Source organism: Oryctolagus cuniculus, chromosome 12 (genome assembly GCF_051225735.1).
Source record: "Oryctolagus cuniculus isolate XC-2025 breed Fujian yellow rabbit chromosome 12, ASM5122573v1, whole genome shotgun sequence".
NCBI classification, from domain to species: Eukaryota; Metazoa; Chordata; class Mammalia; order Lagomorpha; family Leporidae; genus Oryctolagus; species Oryctolagus cuniculus.
Window position 1 is genome coordinate 112,639,424 of NC_142878.1, and position 20,850 is coordinate 112,660,273.

Genomic DNA, 20,850 nt, shown 5'->3' on the forward strand with positions numbered 1-20,850 from the left:
ATCCAATGAATGTCCTTTAATCTGCAAAGAATAGGACATACAGCCTTACAAGGACAGAGCATTTACTCTTTCCCTGGGATTGTAAAGTACATCTAGTGTTCCACCAAATAAACACATGACAATCAAATGTCCATCATGTGATGAAAGGGCATTAACACTATCACCACAGGACAAAACAGCATACACCCTAACCTCATAACTCAGGAAACCATGCTACCTCTCATCTGCAGAGTACAGGACACTGACCATGCCAGCACATGAAGACATGATCTTCTCCCTGTCACCATGAGAGGACAAGACATTCATCCTGTTACACAACAGATGAAGCTTCCCACTCTTCTCTCAAGGAAGGAAGCACATTCCCCATTCATCAGATGAGAACAATCTACCCTTTCAACATGTGAGGAAAATGTGTTCATGCTTCCTTCAATTGAGGAAAGGAACTTCCCTCTTCCATCAGGTCCAAAGAGACCATTCACCTTCCCATTCATTGAGGATACCACATTCAGACTTCCTCCATGTGAGGTGACAGGGTCCTTCTCTACACGGCTGAGGACAAGGCATTCATCCTTCCATCACATGATAATAGGACCTTCACCCTACTGTGATGAGAGAAACCTGCATTGACCCGGCCCTCATAGGACAACACATCCGTCACTGTCCCCTCAGCAGTGCAGAGTGTTGACACTTCAATTAGGAGAGAACAGAAGATTCATCACGTCATTACATGAGGACTCCGCATTCACCCTTCCATCATGAGGAAACAGGAATTTTAAGGCCATCTTCACAAGAGGATACTCCTGTCACCATATTCTCACATGATAAAATGGCCTTTATATTTCTGTCAAACGAGGAGTCGGTCTTTTGCTTTCTTTAAGTAAGTACTGGTTGATAATTCTTCAGTCTGTATGGACACTGGGTTTGCACTTTCCTTTGTGAGCACAAGACATTCAAATTCTGTCACATGATGATGCAGAGTTCACCTTATTGCCAGTGATGAAACAGATTTCACCATTCCATGAGGGTAGGAAATGACATTCACTATCTCTCAAGATAGGTCACGAGAATGCCTCTCTCCACAGAGAACAGGGTACCCAGTCTTCCTGCCAGGGATGATAGAATCTCCTACCCATGTGAGAATAATGTGTTCTTCCATCCTCCAGCAGAGGACAGGTGCAGGCTTGCCATTCACTTTCCCATCAATGAGGGCACCACATCTGAGCATCCATCGTAAGGACAGGATTTTTATCCTTCCATCACATAACAAGACCTTCACCCTATTGTGATGTGAGGATCCTGCAGTCACCCAGACTTTACTTGACAGCACACAACCACCATTATCTCAGATGTGTACAGTATGCTCTAACTTTTATATGCAGAGGACAAAGTGTTCATCCTGCCATCACTTGAGAAATCTGCATTAATTCTTCCTTCTTCAGAGAACAGGACCTTCTTGCTATCTTCACATGAAGACATTCCCTTCACCATATTCTCACATTGCAACATGGCATTCACTCCTCTGTCAGAAGAGAAGGCATTTGGCTTTTAGCTAAGCTCTAGGTGATACTTCTTCATACTTAGTGGGCATGGTGTTCACATTTACTTTTGTGTTGAGAGGGAATTCAAATTTTCTAAAGGAAGAATGTCCTTCAATCAGTGATAAAATAGGCTTCACCATTCCTTTGAGTGACAGCATGACACTCCTTTTCTCAAAGGGGACTTCAAGTGAATGTCTTCTGGTCTGCAGAAAATAGGGCTTTAACCTTCCCTACAGTGAAGACAGAGTCGTTATTCTTCCCTCAAGATTTTACATACATTTATCCTTCTACCAGATAAACACAGGTCATTCAAAATTCAAATATATGAGTACAGGGTGTTAACATTTCCATATGAAAAATGGCATTCCTATATCCCTCATCAGTGAACAAATAATCCTTCGCCATTTCTTCTATGGGGGAAAAGAAACTCACCGCCCCTTCCTATGAAGACATGCTCTTCATTGGGTCACTATGTGAGGATATAAAATTCATCCTGCTCACACTTCAGATGAGGTTGCCCAACCATCCATCAGGTCAGGGAAGACATTGCTTTTCTATCAGCTGAAAACAGAGTTTGCCATTCCAACATGTGAGCAAAATGTAGTCATGTTTCCACCATTGAATGAGGATCTTCACCATACCACCAGGTGCACCCTAGCCATTCATTTCCCATTCAGTAAGGACATCACAATCAAACAACCAACATGTGAGGTGACAGAATTCACCTCTCCATGGCTGAAGACAGGGCATTCATCCTTCTATCACATGACAACAAGGCCTTCACCCGATTGTGATATGAGGACCCTGAATTCATCCAGCTGTAACATGACACATATCAAGTGAGAAGATGGCATTCATATTCTCACAGCAAAGTTCAAATCAATGTCATTCCATCCCCCAGAGAATATGGCATTCATCTGTCCTTCAGAGAAGACAGTCTTTTTCTTCTATCGGGTTTACAAATTCATTTATCTCTCCACCAGATAAACACAGTGTTTTCAAATTGCAATCAAATGAGTACAGGGAATAAGAACTTCCATCACAAGAAAAATGGACTTCGCCCTTCCCCCATGAGTGAAATAATCACCTTGTTTTCCTCTTCTGAGGACAGGACACTCACCATTCCTTCACATGAAGACAAGATCTTCACCCTGTCACCATATGAGGACATGACATTCCTCCTGTTGACACAACAGATGAGGCTGCCCAGCTTTCCCTCAGGTGAGGAAGGACAGTCCTCTTCCATCAGCTGAGAACAGAGTTCACCCCCCCACACACAAACACACACACCCCATGAGGAAAATGTGTTCAGTGTCCCTCAGTTGAGGACAGGAACTTCCATCTTTCAGGAGGTGAAGATAAATCATTCACACTGACATCAATGAGGACACCACATTAAAACTTTTAACATGTGCCTGACAGGATTCACCTTGTCATAGCTGAGGACAGGACATTCATCTTTCCATCACATGACAACAGGGTCTTCACCCTATTGTGATGTGAGGACCCTCCATTCACACAGCCCCTAACTCAGAAAACATCAATCACCATTCCACCAGATACACTGAGTGTGATTTGACTTTGATTAATAGATGACATAGCATTCACCATGTTATCCAACAAGGAGTGTGCAACCTCATTCCAATATGGCAGAAAAGGACCTGCATGCTCTCTTTACATAAGAACTTAGCCTTCATCTTATTATCACTATGCAACATGGCCTTCACCTTTCTGTCAGATAAAGAGAAGGCATTTTTTCTTTCTTTACTTAAGTTCTGTGTGAAAATTCTTCTGAATATATTGGAGATTGTGTTCACACTTCCCTTTTTGTGAATTGGGAATTCAAATACTCTAAAGGGAAAATGTCCTTCTATCCACAATCCAGATGGACTTCTCCATTCTATTAATTGAGGAGATGACATTCATTCCCTCACAGTTCAAATGAGTGTGTACCCATCCACAAAGAATATGGCCTTCAACCTTCCCTCAATGAAGATGGAGCCTTCATTCTTCTCTCAAGTTTTCAGGTAGACATTCCCATTCTCATTCAATGAGGACACCACATTCAAACTTCCAACACGTGATGTGAGAGGGTCCAGCTTTCCATGTATGTGCACAGGGAATTTACCCTTCCATCTCATGAAGGCCTACCTTCACCCTACTGCAATATGAAGACCTTGAAATTACCCAGCCCTAACACTACAACACATCAATCACCACCTCATCAAATGTGCAGAAGGTGGCCAGACTTCAACTAAGAGTGGACAGAGCATGCACCATGCCGTTATATGAGTACCTGACATTCACACTTCCATCACAAAGAAATGGATCTTCAAACAATCTTCACATGAAGACATTCCCATCACCATATTCTCACATTGTAACATGGACTTCAACCTTTTTTTCTGATGAGGACTGGGCATTTTGCCTTTCTTAGTTAAATACTGGTTGAATTCTTCAGTCTTTAGTGGACAATGTGTTTACACTTCCCTTTATAGGAGAGGATATTCAAATTCTCCAATGTGAGAACACGGTGTTCATACTTCTTATCAATAATAAAACAGAATTCACACTTCCATTAGGTTGGAAAATGGTATTCACTATTTCTCAGAACAGTTCATATGAATGTCTTTTTCTCCACAGACAACAGAGCATCTGAAGTTACCTCCTGTGAACATGGAGCCTTTATTCTTCCCTCAAGATTGTAAATATCTTTATCTTTCCACAAAATAATCACAGGTTGCTCCAACTTCCATCACTGATTACAGGGCATTAACAGTGAAATCATAGGACAAAATGGCACTCAGCATTCCTTCATAAGTAAAGAAAGCTTCCACCCTTTACTCTTCTAAAGACAGAACACTCACTGTCTCTTCATATGAAAACATGATCTTCACCCTGTCACCATGTGTGGACATGTCATTCATCCTGCTGACACATCAAGTCAGGCTTCTTAACCATCCTTCAGGTGATGGGGGACATTTCCTTTCTGTCAGCTGAGAACAGAGAGTTCACCCTTCCACCATGTGAGGAAAGTGTGTTCATGCCTCCCTCCATTGAGAACAGAGCCATTCCCTTCCATAACATACAGATTGGCTAGTCACATGCCATTTTAACTAGGATACCTCTTTCAAACATCCAATATGTGAGGTGACAGAGTTCATGTCTCCATGGCTGAAGACAGGGCATTCATCCTTCCATCACGTGGCAAGATCTTCACCTTATTGTGATGTGAGGACCCTGAATTCACACAGCTCTTACATAACAACACATCCATCACCATTTTATCAGATGTGCAGGAGGTGCTCAAACTTTGATAAAGACAGGACAGAGCATTCAGCCTGCCATTACACAAGGATTCTGCATTCTCTTGTCCATCACCTTCATGAAATCTTCACATGAAGATATTCCCTTCATCATATTCTTATATCATAACACAGCCCTCACCTTACAGCCAGATGAGAAGACAACATTTGGCCTTCTATACTTTAGTAGTGGCTGACAATCATATGGCCTGTCATGGACACATTGTTCACAATGTCTTTTATGAACATTCAAATTCTCTAACATAGAAATACAGTGTTTGTTCTTCAGTCCAGTGAAGAAACTTATTGCATTCTTCCATTAGGTGAAGAGATAGCATTCTGCTTCTCACAGGAGAGGTCAAGATAACATCCATCCAAAAGCAAGAATGAGGCATTCAGCCTTCCCTCCAGTGAAGACAAATAATCTAATCTTCCATGCGGATTGCCAAGTACATTTACCATTCCATCATAAAAACATATAGGCCATTCATAATTAAATCATGTGGGTACCGGGCATTAACTTTACATCCACAACAGCATTCACCATATCCCTCATAAGTGAAAGTCACCTCTCCTTCCACTGCTGAGCACAGGACATCACCATCCCTTCACATGAAGACATGATCTTCACCCTGTCCCCATGTGAGGACATGGCATTTGTCCTGATGACACATCAGATGAGGCTGCCCACCCTTCCTCAGGAGAGGAAGAACATTCCCCTTCCTTCAGCTTACAACAGAACTCACTCTTCCACCATGTGAGGAAGATGTGTTCATCCTTCCCTCAGTTGAAGATAACATTCCCTCTTCCATCATGTGCAGAAAAATCATCCTCTTCCCCACACAATGAGGACACCAAGTTCAAACATCCTACATGTGAGGTGACAGGGTTCTCCTCATCATAGCTGATGACAGGGCATTCATCTTTCCATCACATGACAACAAGGCCTTCACCCTATTGTGATGTGAGGACTCTGCATTCACCCAGTCCTACCAATACAACACATCAGTCACCATTCCACCAGATGTGCAGAAGTTGACCAAACTTAGATTACAAGAGGACAACATGCCATTACATGAGGATTCTGCAGTCAGTCATAATGAGAAAACAGAATCTTAATATCTTCACAACAGGACATTCTCTTCACCATATTGTCACAGTCACACGGCTTTCTCCATTCTTTCAGATGAGGAGTAGGCATTTTGCCCTCTTTAATTGAGTACTGGCTGAAAATTTCACAGTGAGTAGTGGCTGCTGTGTACACACTTCCCATTGTGAGGAGAGGGTATTAAAATTCTCTAATGGAGAACATCCCTCTGCCTGGAGATGAAACACCACATGGTGAGGAGTTGGCATTCACTGTCTCACAGGGAAGTTCAAGCATTTGTCTTTCCATCTACAGAGGATGGCTTTCAGCTCTTTCTCCAGTGAAGACACAGTCTTTATTCTTACCTCAAGATTGTAAAGTCTAGTTATCTTCCACTTTATAAACACAGGGCATTCAAACTTCGAGCATTGGAGTACTGGGTATTAACACTACCATTAAAAGATGAAATGAATTTCACCCTTCCCTCGTAAATGAGAAAATGGTCCTCCCTTTCCTCTGCTGATGTTAGGAAACTCACCATTCCTTCACAAGGAGACATGATCTTCGCCCTATCACCATGTGAGGACTTGGCATTCATCCTACCGACACATCAGATGAGGCTGCCCACCCTTCCTCCTGGTGAGGAAGGACATTCCCCTCCACCAGCTGAGTACACAGAGTTCACCTTTTCATCACGTGAGAAAACTCTATTCATGCTTCTATCATTTGAGGGCAGGACATACACTCATTCATCAGGAGCTCTCAGTGCAATCACTCTTCCATTTGATGAGGAATCAGCTTTCTCATTATTTTCCTGTGAGGGCATGGGGCCACCTCTCCATGACTGAGGATAAGGCCTTCACCACTTTAGCCCACTAGGACACAACACTCATCCTATCACCTATTGTATTCGTCCAATACTCACCTGATTATACTTCTTTCTCTTAAACACCAAGCTTTCAACCTTGCAACCTTGCATCAGGAAAAGGCAAAGCATTCACCCTACTATCATCTCAGGTTCTACTTACACCTTTTCATCACATCAGGATTTAGACCTTCACCCTATCTTCAAGTGAAGATGTTGCATTCACCTTACACATACCTTTAGGACATCACCTTCAAACTTCCCTGAGGTTAGGAGAAGGTTTTGGCCTTCAGTCAGGAGAGCACCAGATGATAATTCTTCATACACTAGATGGCAGACTGTTGACATTTTTCATGGTGAAGGGAGGGTATTTAACCGTCCAGGAAGTGAGAATTCGGTGCCTGCCATTCTGTCTGGTAGAGACATAGCCTTCCCCGTTGCTTTAGGTGAGAAGTTGTTCATCCCACATTGTGAGCAGATCAACCCTTTCAACAGAAGAGACTAGGACATTCCCATTAGCTCAGCTGAAGAAAAGTCATTCACCGTTATTTCAAATAAAGCCATGGCCTTCACAGTATCACCATGTGAGAACACAACTTCCAGCCTACTGACACATGAAATGAAGCTGCCCCCTTCCATCAGATGAGGGGAAGACACTTCCCTTCCCTCAGAATGTACACAGAATTCACCCTTCTATCAGGTGAGACAACTGCATTCACTTTGCATCAGGTGATGACAGGACTTTCACTATTCCATCATTTTTGGACAGAGTTGTTACACTCCCATTCCATGGCTCACAGTTTCAAACATCTATCATTTCCAGGCACAGGAGTCACCTTTTGCACTGGGATGGGGCATCCACTCTTCCATCATATAACATGGTCTCCACCCTAAGGTAAATGTTTGCAGTGTGTTTTCTCATGAAATTCACATAATGATACATCCTTCATCCTTCCATGTTGCTAGGAAAGGGATTCAGTGTTCTTCAGGAGAGAACAAGGTGTTCACCATACCATCTCTTGTGGACACCTCATTCAGCCTTCCTTATGTAAGCCAAGATCTTCACCATTTCCACATTAGAACAAGGCCTTCACCCTTAAAACACTTTGCAGAGAATGACCTCAGCCTTCTGTCAATAAGCACTAGCCAGAAAATCTTCAGGGACTAGACTCAGGATGCTCATTCTTCCATGGGTAAGGGAAGGGCATTCAGACTTAGGTGAGAACACGGTGGCTGCCCTTCTGTCCAGTTGAGGACACAGACTTCACTATTCCTTAGGTGAGGAGATGGTGCTCATCTTCCCACATGTGGGTACATGTGATCCCTCTTCCATCCACAAGGAATAGGGCATTTATCTTTCTATCTCATGAGGACAAAGACTCGGCATCTGAAAGCACATGGACCATTCCACCAGATGAACACAGGGCATTCACCTTACATCATATGAAGATACCATATTAATCACACCTTCATGAGATGCAATGGCATCAACTTCTTTCACATATGAACATAACGTCATCCTTTCCCTCAGGTGAGGACAGCCATTCACAGCATCCCTTCAGGTGAAGACACAGCTTCCAACCTCTCATCATGTGAGAACATGGTTTCCTTCTGTTGAAACATGAGATGAGGGTGTCCACCCTCCCCTGCAGATGAGGAGACGACATTTCCCCTTCCAACAGCAAACTATGTAGAATTCACCCTCCATCAGGTTAGGAAATGGCATTCATGCATGCACCAGGTCAAGATAGGACATTTGCACTTCCATCAGATGTAGAGAGGGCATGCACCTGCCTATTTGGTGAGGAGACAGCATTAAACTAATGGAATCAGGAGGCTTGAGGTTCACCTCTCCATGCCTGAGAATAAGGTATTCACTGTTCCATCAGTTGACAGCATGGCCTTCACCCCACCATCATGTAAGGACCCTGCATTCCCCAGACACTCACATGACAACACGCCCCTCAACCTTCCATTAAGTGAGAACAGACACTCAACCCTCCATCAGGAAAGGCCTGGGCATTCACCAACCATGACTGAGGACCCCACATTCACCCTTCCATCACAGGAGGACAGAAGCTTTCCCCTACCTTCATGTGAGGAGATGGAATTCACCTTTATCCCATGTTAGGTGAAGAGAAGACAGTCAGCCTCCCATCATGTGAGTACTCGGTGCTAGTCTTTCAGTCAATATGGAATAGTATGTTCACACATCCCTTAGTGAGAAGAGGGCATTTAAAACTCTGTAAGGTGAGACCATGCTGTTCGCCTTTCTGTCCAATGAGAACACAGACTCCATCCTTCCTTAAGTTGAAGAGCAGGTATTCACATTCTCAAAGAAGTGACCATGCAATCACTTTTCCATCAGCACAGAATAGGGCATTTGTGATGACAGAGACTGAGTCTTTCCTCAGGCTTAGGAAGAGCATTCAAAATTCCACCCAATGAAGATGTGGCATTCACCCTTCTATCATGTGAGAACAAGACTTGAACCCTACCAGCTTGCGAGGAAGTGACATCTACACTTACGTCAGGTGAGTGCTTGGCATCATCCATACTCTCTGCTGAGGACAGGACATTCCCCCTACCTACAGGGTTTCATCATGTAAGGACGTGGCTTTCATCCCATGGACTCATGAGAAGAGAGTGTCCACCTTTCCCTTGGTGAGGAAAGGATGTTTCCCCGTCTATCAATAGAACACAACTCACCCTTTCCATCAGGTGAGGACAGGACCTTCATTTTCCAATTAATGAGAACACTGGATTCAGACTTCTGTGAAGACACATGGCTCACATCTCCATGATGATGCAGCCTTCACCCTAACATCATGTGAGGATCCTGCATTCACAACACTCACATGACGATACTTCCTTCATGTTCTATCAGATGGACATAGAGCACTCAACCTTCCATCAGGAAAAGACAGGGCATTCATCCTACCATCACCTGAGGGATACCACATTCACCCTCACTTCAACTCCAGGAAAGGATCTCAAATGTCTTCATGTGAAGACACAGCATTTGCCTTACTCTCATGTAAGGGCACAGCTTTCCCCTACTGTCAATAAGGAGAGGAATTTGGTTTTCGTCAGCTGAGTACTGGGTGACAATTCCTCAGTCTGTACTGGACAATGTGTGTTCAAATTCCATAAGCTGACAGGACATTGTTCGCCCTTCTGTTCAGTGATGACATAGATTTCAACCGTCTCTTAGTCAAGGAGGTGGCATTCACTATCTCACAGGACAATTCAAGTGAGGGCCTTTCAATCTGTAGGGAATGGGGGGGGGCGATAATTCAGCCTTCTCTCCAGTGAAGGCAGCACCTTTACTCTACTCTCAAGATTATAAAGTCTGCTTATCATTCCACCAGACAAACACATGGCATTCAAACTTCCATTATCTGAGTACAGAGCATTAGCAGCATTTTCACAGGACAAAATGGCCCTCACTCTTCCCTTACACATGAAGAAGCCATCCGCCCTTCCCTCTGTTGAGGTGAGAAAGGGGCATGTTCGCTTCCACCAGCCAAGCACACAGAATTCACCCTCCCATCAGGACAGCAAATGACATTTACACTTCCGACAGTGAGGATTTGACCTCCTCCAATCATTTCTGCACACGGCATTCACCTCCCCGCTCAATGAGGACACAGCATTCAAAATCCCATCATGTGAAGGCAGAATGTTAACACTACTGTTATGTGAGGAAATGGCATTCACCCATCAAATAAGGAAGCTGCATTCACCCTTCCTGGTTCAGGACATGCTATGAGGTTCACCTCCCTCAATGGAAGACACAGTGTGGCAACTTTCATAATTTTAGGACACAGCATTCATCTTACCTTCACTTGAGGACAGAGTTCCAACTGTTGCCAGGTGAAGATGGGACATTCACCTTTCTGGTAGCTGAGGACACAGCTGACACTCACCTTATCATCTCATGAAGACACAGCATCATCCACACAAGTGAGGTCACAATCTTCAGTCTCCCAGACCCCAGGCCAAGAGTGCCTGAGTGGGTGGGCATCACAGAGGTGGGTGAGCATCTCAGAGGTGTTGCCCTGACTACTGACCACCAGACATTTACAACAGACACCCCGGGACTTCAGCTGGGTCTAATATCAAGGGTGTCTCCTGGGCCAGCAGGCAGCGTCCCCTGAGCTTCAGGTCTGTTCACAAACAGGCAGTTTGGTAAAACAGATGCTCAGGTCCCCTAGCTGTGGTTGATCAACCAATGATTTAGTGGGACTCCTAATAAGCAACACATGAACATTCAGGCTTCCAGATTCAGCTTCAAAGTGACCCTCCAAGAGCAGGCTCCAACCTTTGTCCCACAAGTGCTGTACCCAGGCAGCTTCTTATTCCTGGAAGGGAGTGGATGCAGAGCCCTAAGGACCTGCACCAGGTCAGGCACCATCCACCTGCTGGGTTGGATTGGCTCCATCCTCTCCTGCCCTAAGACTCAGCCTCAGACACTTGAGAGAAATGGATGAGGCAGTTCTCCAGTCAGTGGACACCCAGGAGGGACCCCTGTCCTGCAAGTACAGGGCCTGCCAGGGACCCTGGTATCCATGGGAGGCTGTGGCTATCCCATGAACTCTCCTTCCAGGGTAAGTACAGCAAGCCCTGAAAGAGCTGAGGGTGAACGGTCCTGAGAAGCAGTCCTCCGCCCAGGGGATGGGATGGGGCTGGGACTCCCTCAGCCACTTTCCCCCAGTGGGGGTCCCTATCATAGACCCATATTGTGGCAATGCCAGAGAACTGCCTGGTACTACCAGGGACACCTGGCTTCAGTCTTTCCTGACACCCACACCCACTGGAGGGTCCACCTCCTCTAGCTGCTCTCCTATACCATGAGCATTGACCCACCTTCCCCAACCTCACCGCTTTCCACAGTGACTGTGTCTCCTGCACCCTGACCCTTCTTAATCCCAGGACTTCTCAGAACCTCAAGCCCAACATTCTGCAAGGGTCCCGACACCTAACTCATCCATGTTTCAAGCTGGGTTGCTGACACGTGGTCCTGAACAACACCTAAGCAACCATCCCACTTGTATGCCTGAGCCACCTCCCCAGGACTCTCTCCTACTGCTGTCCTGGGACAATGGTGGGGACAGACACTGGGCCTGACTCTCCACAGGAGGCCCCAGTTCACCTCCCAGCACAGACACAGGGCAGTTTGCCCCATGCTACAAACCCTTCCTGCATGGATCCTCCTTGGTGAGTCCCCAGAGAGAGGTTCAGTACAAGTGGCCTCCCCTAACTGCCCCTCACATTCCCCCTTCTAGATGCTGCAGGTCTGCTTCCATGCCCCCACTGAACTGTTGGAAACCACATGACTGAGCACACAGACTCCTGCCCCATGTCCAGTTCTATTCTGGTCCACTCTCCTGAGTGGCTTAATAGGTCACTCTCATCATTGGCAAAACATAGTCCTGAGCCTGGAATGTGCTGGGGCTGGTGACAAGGCCCCAGACCCTTTGAAGAGACATCCTGTATCAAGAAAGGAGTTTCTGAAAACAGAACTTACCCTGAGATGAGGTGGGGAGATGAGCCACCGCAGTGCAGGTCCCCAGACTCTGCCAATAGGTGTGGGCAGGGTGGGGGGTGTGTTCCCCTCTTCCCGGGCATCAGCAGCAGCCCTGCTTGCCATTCCTGCAGCCCACAGAAGACCTGGGTTACAGGCCAGAGCTCCAAGTTACAGAACAGGACAGCCCTGCCCTCTCCTGCAGACTGATGGAGCCCAGACTATGACTGGGGGCCCATCAGGTAAGGATGACCCCACCCACTGATCCCTGCTAACAGCCACTGCTCACTCTGAGGCCACCAATATCTCAAGTACACCCCACTTTCCAAGCTGCAAGACTGAAGTCCAAACCTGACACAGTACTGAGGGCCACAGGGTGGCTTCCCTATGACTGTCCCTCAGATCACAGTGACTGACACTGCACAGTGAGACCAGTGGCACCCAATACCTAGAAAGCAGGAAGTGGTCTGCTCCAGAGGACATGGACAAAGGCAGGCCAGCTTGGTCAGCCCCTGTACTTCCCAAAAGCATTTGTCTCCAATCTGTCTACTTTTGCCCAGGGCAACTCTGGTCTAGAAAACCAACACAGGCCAGTTCCTAATCAAACACTGCCTTCCTCTAACTGCCAGGGGACAGGCAGGGAGCTGCTTAGTGATGGTGACATCATGAGGTTCTAGAGCATGTCACAATGCCACTCTGCCAGATCAGCAACATGGGGTCCAACTGCTCAAGCCCCTGCATTTTCCAGTTCTCACAGAGGTGGGTTCAGAGATCTCTCCAGGATCAGGTGAAGGCAGGTCTGTCACAGGTAGAACATGAGCCCAGGTATGCCTGTGCCCACTGTTCCCTGCATGCCAAGGTCCTGAGATTCGGCAGCCCTGCAGTTCTTTCTCCTATGACTCCTCTACAATCATACACATATACATATATACTTTTCTTTAAAGGCCTTTTCCTTCTTAATAAATGTGCTTCTTTCCAGGGTCTTTCTAGTGTCTGTGACCTGAACACTGCCTGACACAGGTAATAACCCAGTAAGTAATAACAAATTGAAAAATCTACAAAGTCCTCAATATTCTGCTGTAGGCCTGTGTGGCATTTTAGGCAATAAAGACATCCTCCACTGTGGTTAGCAGCCAGGTGTCCCAGAGCAAGCAGAGCTGCTAATCTGTCAGCCAGGCCAACTAAACTAAAACAGAAGGCAGGAGAGAGCATGTTCCCAGAGTGAACCCCAATGCTGGGGGCTGAGCCTTCTGTCTTCAAGGGAGGGAAGAAGTGGTACCAGGACAACAGCCATTATTCTCTACTGCCTGGGTAGCCATCGACAACCTTGGGACAGGGGCACCTGAACAGAATAGAGCTCCTCTGTTCCTTGTTACCCTCCCTGTCCTAAGCAGTTGCTCCAGGGAGTGCTGAAATCATTTGATACTCATAGTGTGGCAATGGCATTATAGTGTCTGTAAGCAGCTGATGGCACATCACTGTCCACACTGGCAGACATGGGGACAGAGCTCTGGAAGCCCATATGTCCCAGCAAAAAGGTCAGAGGAGGCTGGGCAGGGCCCGGGAAACAGAGCCTGGGATTCCACCTACTCTCATTTTGCGATGCAACACACACACCCAGAAATGATCCTTAGCCAATACATGGGCACCCACCATCAGGTCAGGTTGACTCCCAGAATGAAATATCACAGTCACACCCCCGTCAGCACAGCCACCATGTGCATTTGCTAAAATCAGGCACCATTTCCAAAGAAAGGCAGTGGCCAGCCATGATCACTGCTCCTGCTCCACTGGTGTGCAACAAAGCCACACTGACCTTCCCCACAGGAGAAGGCGAAGGCTGTGAGTGCTGTTGGCTCTTCTCTCAAATGCCCTAAGCTGCCTACTCCAGTGCACAGCAAGCAAAGCTCAAAAATCATGATATAAAGCCATAGTCTAAATCTAAGCCCAGCCTTGTAGACAAGGTCACTCTTCCCCTTGATTTTCACAGAGCTCACTGGTTATTTATATAAACATTTCTGCTCACCCTTTTTTTGTTCTAATATAGGTGATCATGTTGACAACATCATTACTACAGAACCTTCAGATCCTGCACACCAGGGCCACTATTAACCCATAGAAACAGGAGTTTCTCACCTGTTGGTGGCACAGAATTTTCTACTCCTATGTCTACCTGGGATCAAGAAACATTCCCACATTGGGTAATCAAGGGTTGTTTTTCCAACCCTAAAAGAAAACAGAGATTTTTATGTGACTGGTGCCCCTGAGGCAGGGCCAACCCTTCTATGGTCACCTGTCCTGTCTTGATGTCACTTGGAGAGACAGGCTGGGTGCTCCCCCTATCTGGGAGCAGCAGAGAACATGCTTTGGTCTTCACCTTCCCAGCAGGCCTGGGCCATCCCAAGGCTGCTCCTGCTTGGCCTGAAGCACAACAGACTCAGGACTCAGTGCTCAGGAGCCCCCAACACTCGGATGCCTCAGCCCCAGAACTGGATTCGGGGATCAAGTTGAACAGATGGGGCTCCCTGGTTCCCAAGCTGTCCAATTTTACCTGAAACCATATCATAAAACAAATCTCAAATGGACAGTTTATGATTCTAAATGATAATGTCAAACACTTCATAAAATGCCAATATGCATGGTGACAGAAAATGTTTAAGGTCTGACAGCAGAGCCAGAAAATATAAAAGGCTATTTTATGGTACATAAGTTTTATACTTTTGAATGAGATTAAAAAATAGAAAAACTAAAGGACAAATAATAAAAAAACAAGGCTAATAATCACAACCTGTATGGCAAAAATTCTGCATTCTTGTCTAGGTTATTTTGAAGGTGGCTGGGAATTAAAAGCAAATTATTTCTTTAGGGGCTGGGGCACACTAGGTTAATCCTCCGCCTTTGGTGCCGGCATCCCATATAGGCGCAGGGTTCTAGTCCCAGCTGCTTCTCTTCCAGTCCAGCTCTCTGCTGTGGCCTGGGAAGACAGTGGAGGATGGCCCAAGTGCTTAGGCCCCTGCACCCGCATGGGAGGCCAGGAGGAGGTACCTGGCTCCTGGCTTCAGATCAGCGTAGCTCTGGCCGTTGCAGCCATTTGGGGAGTGAACCAACAGAAGGAAGACCTTTCTCTCTGTCTCTCTCTCTCACTGCCTGTACCTCTACCTGTCAAATAAATTTAAAAAAATCTTTTTTTAAAAAAAAGCTACTTCTTTATCAGCCCTTGTCAGTGTGACGTGATTCAACCCAGCACCCTCAACACCAGGCACCTAGAACTGCCATGAGAAGCCTAACCTATTGCATTCCCCTGAAAAAGGAAGAAGTGACTCCCCTGACTCCCACAGGATCTCCTTCCTTGGAATGAATGCACACCATGTACTGGGAAAGATACTCCAGAGCATAAGCTGTGGTTATCTTGAGGCTTGGGTGAGTTACTTTTTCCTTTCTGTATTTCCTAAATTGAACACACTTTCCTTTGGGAAATAAGGGGAAGGGTGGTTATTAGGCCACTTTTTTTTAAGATTTGCATTTGTTTATTTGAAAGGCAGAAAGAGAGAGAAGGAGAGAGAATTATGAATCTTACATATACTCGTTCACTCACCAAATGGCCACAATGGCCAGGACTGGGCCAGGCTGAAGACAGGAGCCAGCAGCTTCTTCCAGGTCTCCCCATGTGCGGGCAGGAGTCCAAACACTTGGGACATCTTTGGCAATTTTCCAAGGTGCATTAGCAGGGAACTTCATTGGAAGTGGAGCAGTGGGAACTCAAACTCAGCATCCATATGGGATGTTGGCATTGCAGTCGGCAGCTTAACCTGCTGCACCACAGCACCAGCCCATAGCCCAAGTTCTTAACTGTATGTAATACATATCAGTTCTGATTTACAAAGAGATGGGTGGTATTTAAAATGCATTGGGATTATCACTGAATTATACAAAAAGGTGGAAACCCATGCTGGGGTGCTGAGCAGAAAGAAAGAAGCATCCAGATCACCCCAAAGACTGGTGAGAAAAGAGCTACCCATTTAGCATGAGGGGCTAACCTTGGGGCCACCTCCATCTCAGCATCAGGCACTCTATCTTGGAGTAACCACAACTGTCCCTGTGTCTTGGAGATCATTGTCATCTCTGCATCTTCCTGTTACTCTGCCCTTGTCAACACAGAGGGCACAGCTGGCAGAGAGCCTGGCCAGATTGGGTGCCTGCACCCCCAGAGCAACCACATCTGCAGTGTCAGTCTCTCCAGCAGGCAGATGGCTCTTCATCCTCTCTACACTCCTAAGGTAGAGATCCTAAATGTAGATAAGGGTGGTTTGCATGCTGGGCAGAAAAGAGAACAGTCAGTGTCCACACAACACACTGCTAAGGGATTCTCACAGGAAACAGAGGAAGGAAGGACTCTGGGAAGCTCAGCAGCAGTTCCAGGAAGACTGTGAACAGCTGGGTGACTCAGCCAGATGCCTCCACCGGACGAAAACCATCTTCCTGCCTGGACCACAGGAATCTTCCCATTTTACTGCTGTCCCTGAGATACCTGCCAAGTAACACATTTTGGGGGTTAACCATGTTTTATATAATGAAAGTCTTCTGGTAGGAACTGATTGGTCACAGTGCTTTGCAATTCCTGCTCACAAAGCTACTCTGATGCCGAACTTTGAATGGAGGTGAGGGAGACGAAAATCATGGCACTGAGGGACTGGGTAAGGAGATGCAAAGGTGGTGAATTTAAGGTACAGTGAGTGTGTCACAGAAAAAAATTATTCAGTGATACTTGTTGATGTACAGTAAGGAAGATGGTACTCAGGGCACCAAGATATGTTAGGGGAACACTGTAATAGACTCTTGCAGTGTTGAGGAGAGACAGGCTCAACTCTGAACATGATCAAGCGAGGATTTATGGCTCAGTGGATGAAATAAATTTAGGAAGAAACATTAGGGTCCAGGGCAATTATGGCAAAACCATCCTAATAGGATGCTGCTGAACACAGACTAGGGGGACCAGACCTCTGCTGGGCACTGCTGGAGGCTGATCAAGCTGGTCAGCTGCCAAGGTTGGCAGGTTCTTTGCTAAAGCTGGATTTTAGAAGAAAGAGCAGAGATGGGCTAAATGATTGTTCAGGAACATGTCTCAAGGTGACCAAGCAGAGACACTTGGTCAAGCACATCTGGGTCACAAGAGGAAAGATACAGGTCATGAAAAAAAAAAAAGCAGAAAGGCAGGCAATGGCACCGGAGACAGATATTTCAGAAATGCATGGCAAATGGACTGATGCTATGATGTACCAGGTAAAGGTGTCACCTGAAATGCCAGTATCTCAATGGGTGCCAGGGGATGCTCCACTTCCAATCCAGCTCTCTGCTATGGCCTAGGAAAATAGTAGATGAAGGCCCAAGTGCATGAGTATCTGCACCCAAGTGGGAGACATGGAAGAAGCACTTGGCTCCTGGCTTCCTATTGGCTCAGCTCTGATCACTGTGGCCTTTTGGGGAATTAGCCAGCACATGAAAGACCTCTCTCTCTTTGTCTCTCTCTCTCTGTCTCTCTCTCTTTCTTTCTGCCACTGTGTCTCTGAAACTCTTTCAAATAAATAATCTTTTAAAAAAGTTTATGAATATATAATTCATATAAATGGATGATGTGACACATAATTTTTAGATCTCACTTATTGAATTATTTTAAATTTGATTTGAGAGGCAGAGAGACAGAAAAAGGCCTCTGCAAGGCCTCTGCCTCTCTGTAAATCTGCCTTTCAAATAAACAAATGAATCTTTAAAAAGAAGAAGTAGAAGTGCACAGCGAACATCTGTGGACCAGGAACACAGTGAGAGGACAGCATGGACTTTCCTCACAGTCCCTCTGGACCTACAATGTGGACCACGGCAGCTCCTCTGCTCCAGTCACCTCACAGAGCACAGAATCCCCTAAAATAAAGTTATGGAAACAGCCTTCTTCCCCCAGGTAATGGAAGCAGCACCAGAGGTCACGCCCATCTGTCCCAAGGTGTGTGCCCAGGGATGCACTCTTCACTCTAAGAAGCCAGTGCTGTTTTAGGGACCCTGGGCAACAGTTGCCAGTGTCAGAACCAGGAACAACTGCTCTTCTCCCTGGGGGCCAGGCTCAGGCCCACATTTGTCTTTTCCTTGCCCTGCTCCGTGGCAGCTCAGTCAGGATAAGGCAGCTCCAAGAGGCAGCAGGATGCCACAGTGCTCAGGAGCATGTTTTCTGGGTTCCCAGCCACTGCAGGTTTTCCCAACTCTGTGTTTACCACTGCCCTTCTCCTCTTCACTATTAGGAACCCACCAGCCACTGACAATGCTGTTTGTAACAAGGTCACACAAGAACAACCAATACGCATGTTCACATCTGCTGGGAAGCTGGCCTGTAAACTGAAGGCATAGCTTTGAAGAGGGAGAGGTGGGGCCTAATGATTCTAGGTCCCAGAGAAGCTCTCTGAGTACAGTGCACAAAGCAGGAAGTTTATGTAAAAGATGAGAAGACACACACACAGTGTGGGAACAGTTGAGGAGTGGAGTGGACCAGAGACAGAGAAGGGGTATTGGGGTAACAGAGAGATGGCAGCCCAGCCCCTCCTTCAGTCTCCATCTCTGACAAAGGGGGAGGAGCACCTTCCAGCCCCTCCTGTTATTAGTGCAGTCCTCTGGGAGTTTGAAGACACCTCCATAAAATGCCACGTGGAAATATTTCCATGGCAACTTTCCCCCAGGTCCCAGATGAAAACAAGGCATCTGGGAAAGGGGATGCTTTGATTGACAAGTAGGGTAGAATTACATGTGCAGGGGATTATGGACTGGGACCTCCAGCTTAGCTAGCTACCTTATCCCATATCAGTTTGACTCTAGTGGGACATCATTAAATCACACTTACATCTCCCAGGAATTCTTCTGGTCTCCAACTGCTATCTACCATGGGAACAAAGAGGAGGACAAGACTGCCCAGAAGGGGCTGGAAGGAAAGTCTGAGCTGACTGAAGTGTTCTTCCCGAGGTTCCAGCCACATGGCAGGCTGTGAGTGACCAGATTTGGAAAGGTCCCCATTCAGGTTCTCCCAGGGGCTGGGTTGTATTTTTGGCTCTGTTGTTGCTAAGTGGCCATGGACATTCTAACAACATTGGCTATGGTACACCAAAAAATAGTGACCCTTAGTAGTATTTAGGATAATCAGATTACAAATCCTCTCAAACACTCTAACAGACACATTTAGAATTAGATTAACAGGAACTAGGGGAATATTTTTATAGAGTCAATTTGTGGGTAGAATAAAGATGGTTTTAAAGCAGCCAAAATGCTTAAGGAAGGCCAAGTGGAATAATGGTTTTTATAAAAGCCTCAAAACGCGAGAGAGTAACTTGTATTTCCTGAGGCAGGCACAGGTTAATCTGTAGGACCTGTACTGGTGGCCCTGGTTGGTCTACCGAGACAAATAGCACCTTCTGGTTGTGCAGGTGAGGCCTTACCACTTCGGGGAGACAATATTTATAGCAACAACAAAGAGGAGAAAAGTGAAATGGCAATCATTTTTATTTTGGCTCAGCAATTAGCAAGAAGACTTGGAATGAGTTTGCTTCATTTAAATCTTGATGGAAGTTTCTGAAGCAGCCTACAAGGTACCACTTCAGTCAGAGGCAATTAAAGGACAGAAAGAGAAAGCCCTGAGAGTTGACACTGCAGGGGATTCTATTAACTGCACTCCCATATACTGTGAATCGAGCTGCTTTGATTCTCCTCCAATACTGTCACCCCATTTTGGAGTGGGAATGGTGCAGGTGTTGTGTAAACAGTAGGAAAGTATACTCAGATTTTGCCCTTCAAGCTTTAATGCCCACAACGTGAGTGTGTTACAAGAGTCCAGTAAGAAGGATGATGCAGACTCTGTCCCCATATGCAAGTGATTCATACTGTCCCTTCTTGTCAGTGACAAAGAGAACACACATGAGAACATCCTTGGCCTAGGTTTGCACCATCCTTACAGCCCACTGAAGAAGGCACAGCAGCCCTAAGGGTCTGGACACCATTAGAGATGGGGTCTCACCAGGTGAAACTGCCTACAGGAACCACGTTAAAGGGGCCTTCACTGTATTGTTGCAGCCTATGAGAAAGCCACTTGATGATGCATGGAGCTATTATAACATAACTCACTCTTATAGGAGCTGCTCACATATGGAACAATTGCACCTTTCACAGCTTGTTTCCTGTTTAAAGCATGTGCCTTCCTCCATCTGTGCTCTGTGTGAGTAAAGAAATACCCTGTGCTGCATAGCCCAGGTCAGAGACCTGAAAACCCAGTAGCCCTGTCCTTGAATGGCCCCTAAATGCTCAATAACCTTTCACGTAATCTACAATCCACCTGACACAGCATCCTTAGCTGAATTAAAGGTGGGTAAATTTTTGGATTAAATGTTAATCCTCCTGATTGGCAGAGCATGAGAGGCTCCAAATTACAAGAAGGGCAAGAACCTCTCTAAACTCCTCCTAGAATTTAGAATATTCCAGGACAGATCCCATCAAAAAAATTC

General features: G+C 46.0%; 1 protein-coding gene across 6 annotated transcripts in view; it reads right to left on the minus strand.

Annotated features, from left to right (window-relative positions):
* Positions 1–2,477: 2,477 nt before the first annotated feature.
* LOC100346587 (zinc finger protein 717) overlaps positions 2,478–20,850 on the minus strand; it is an 82,914-nt gene continuing 64,541 nt past the window's right edge. For 3 of the 6 annotated variants that reach the window (XR_016217672.1, XR_016217676.1, XR_016217674.1), the window contains 2 exons: positions 15,918–16,850; positions 2,478–12,450 (listed from right to left, as the gene is read on the minus strand). The gene's annotated coding sequence lies outside the window, so the exon portion shown is untranslated. Of the gene's footprint in view, positions 12,451–15,917; positions 16,851–20,850 lie in introns of those variants that run through there. The other 3 variants (XR_016217678.1, XR_016217677.1, XR_016217673.1) reach the window with 3 other exon arrangements.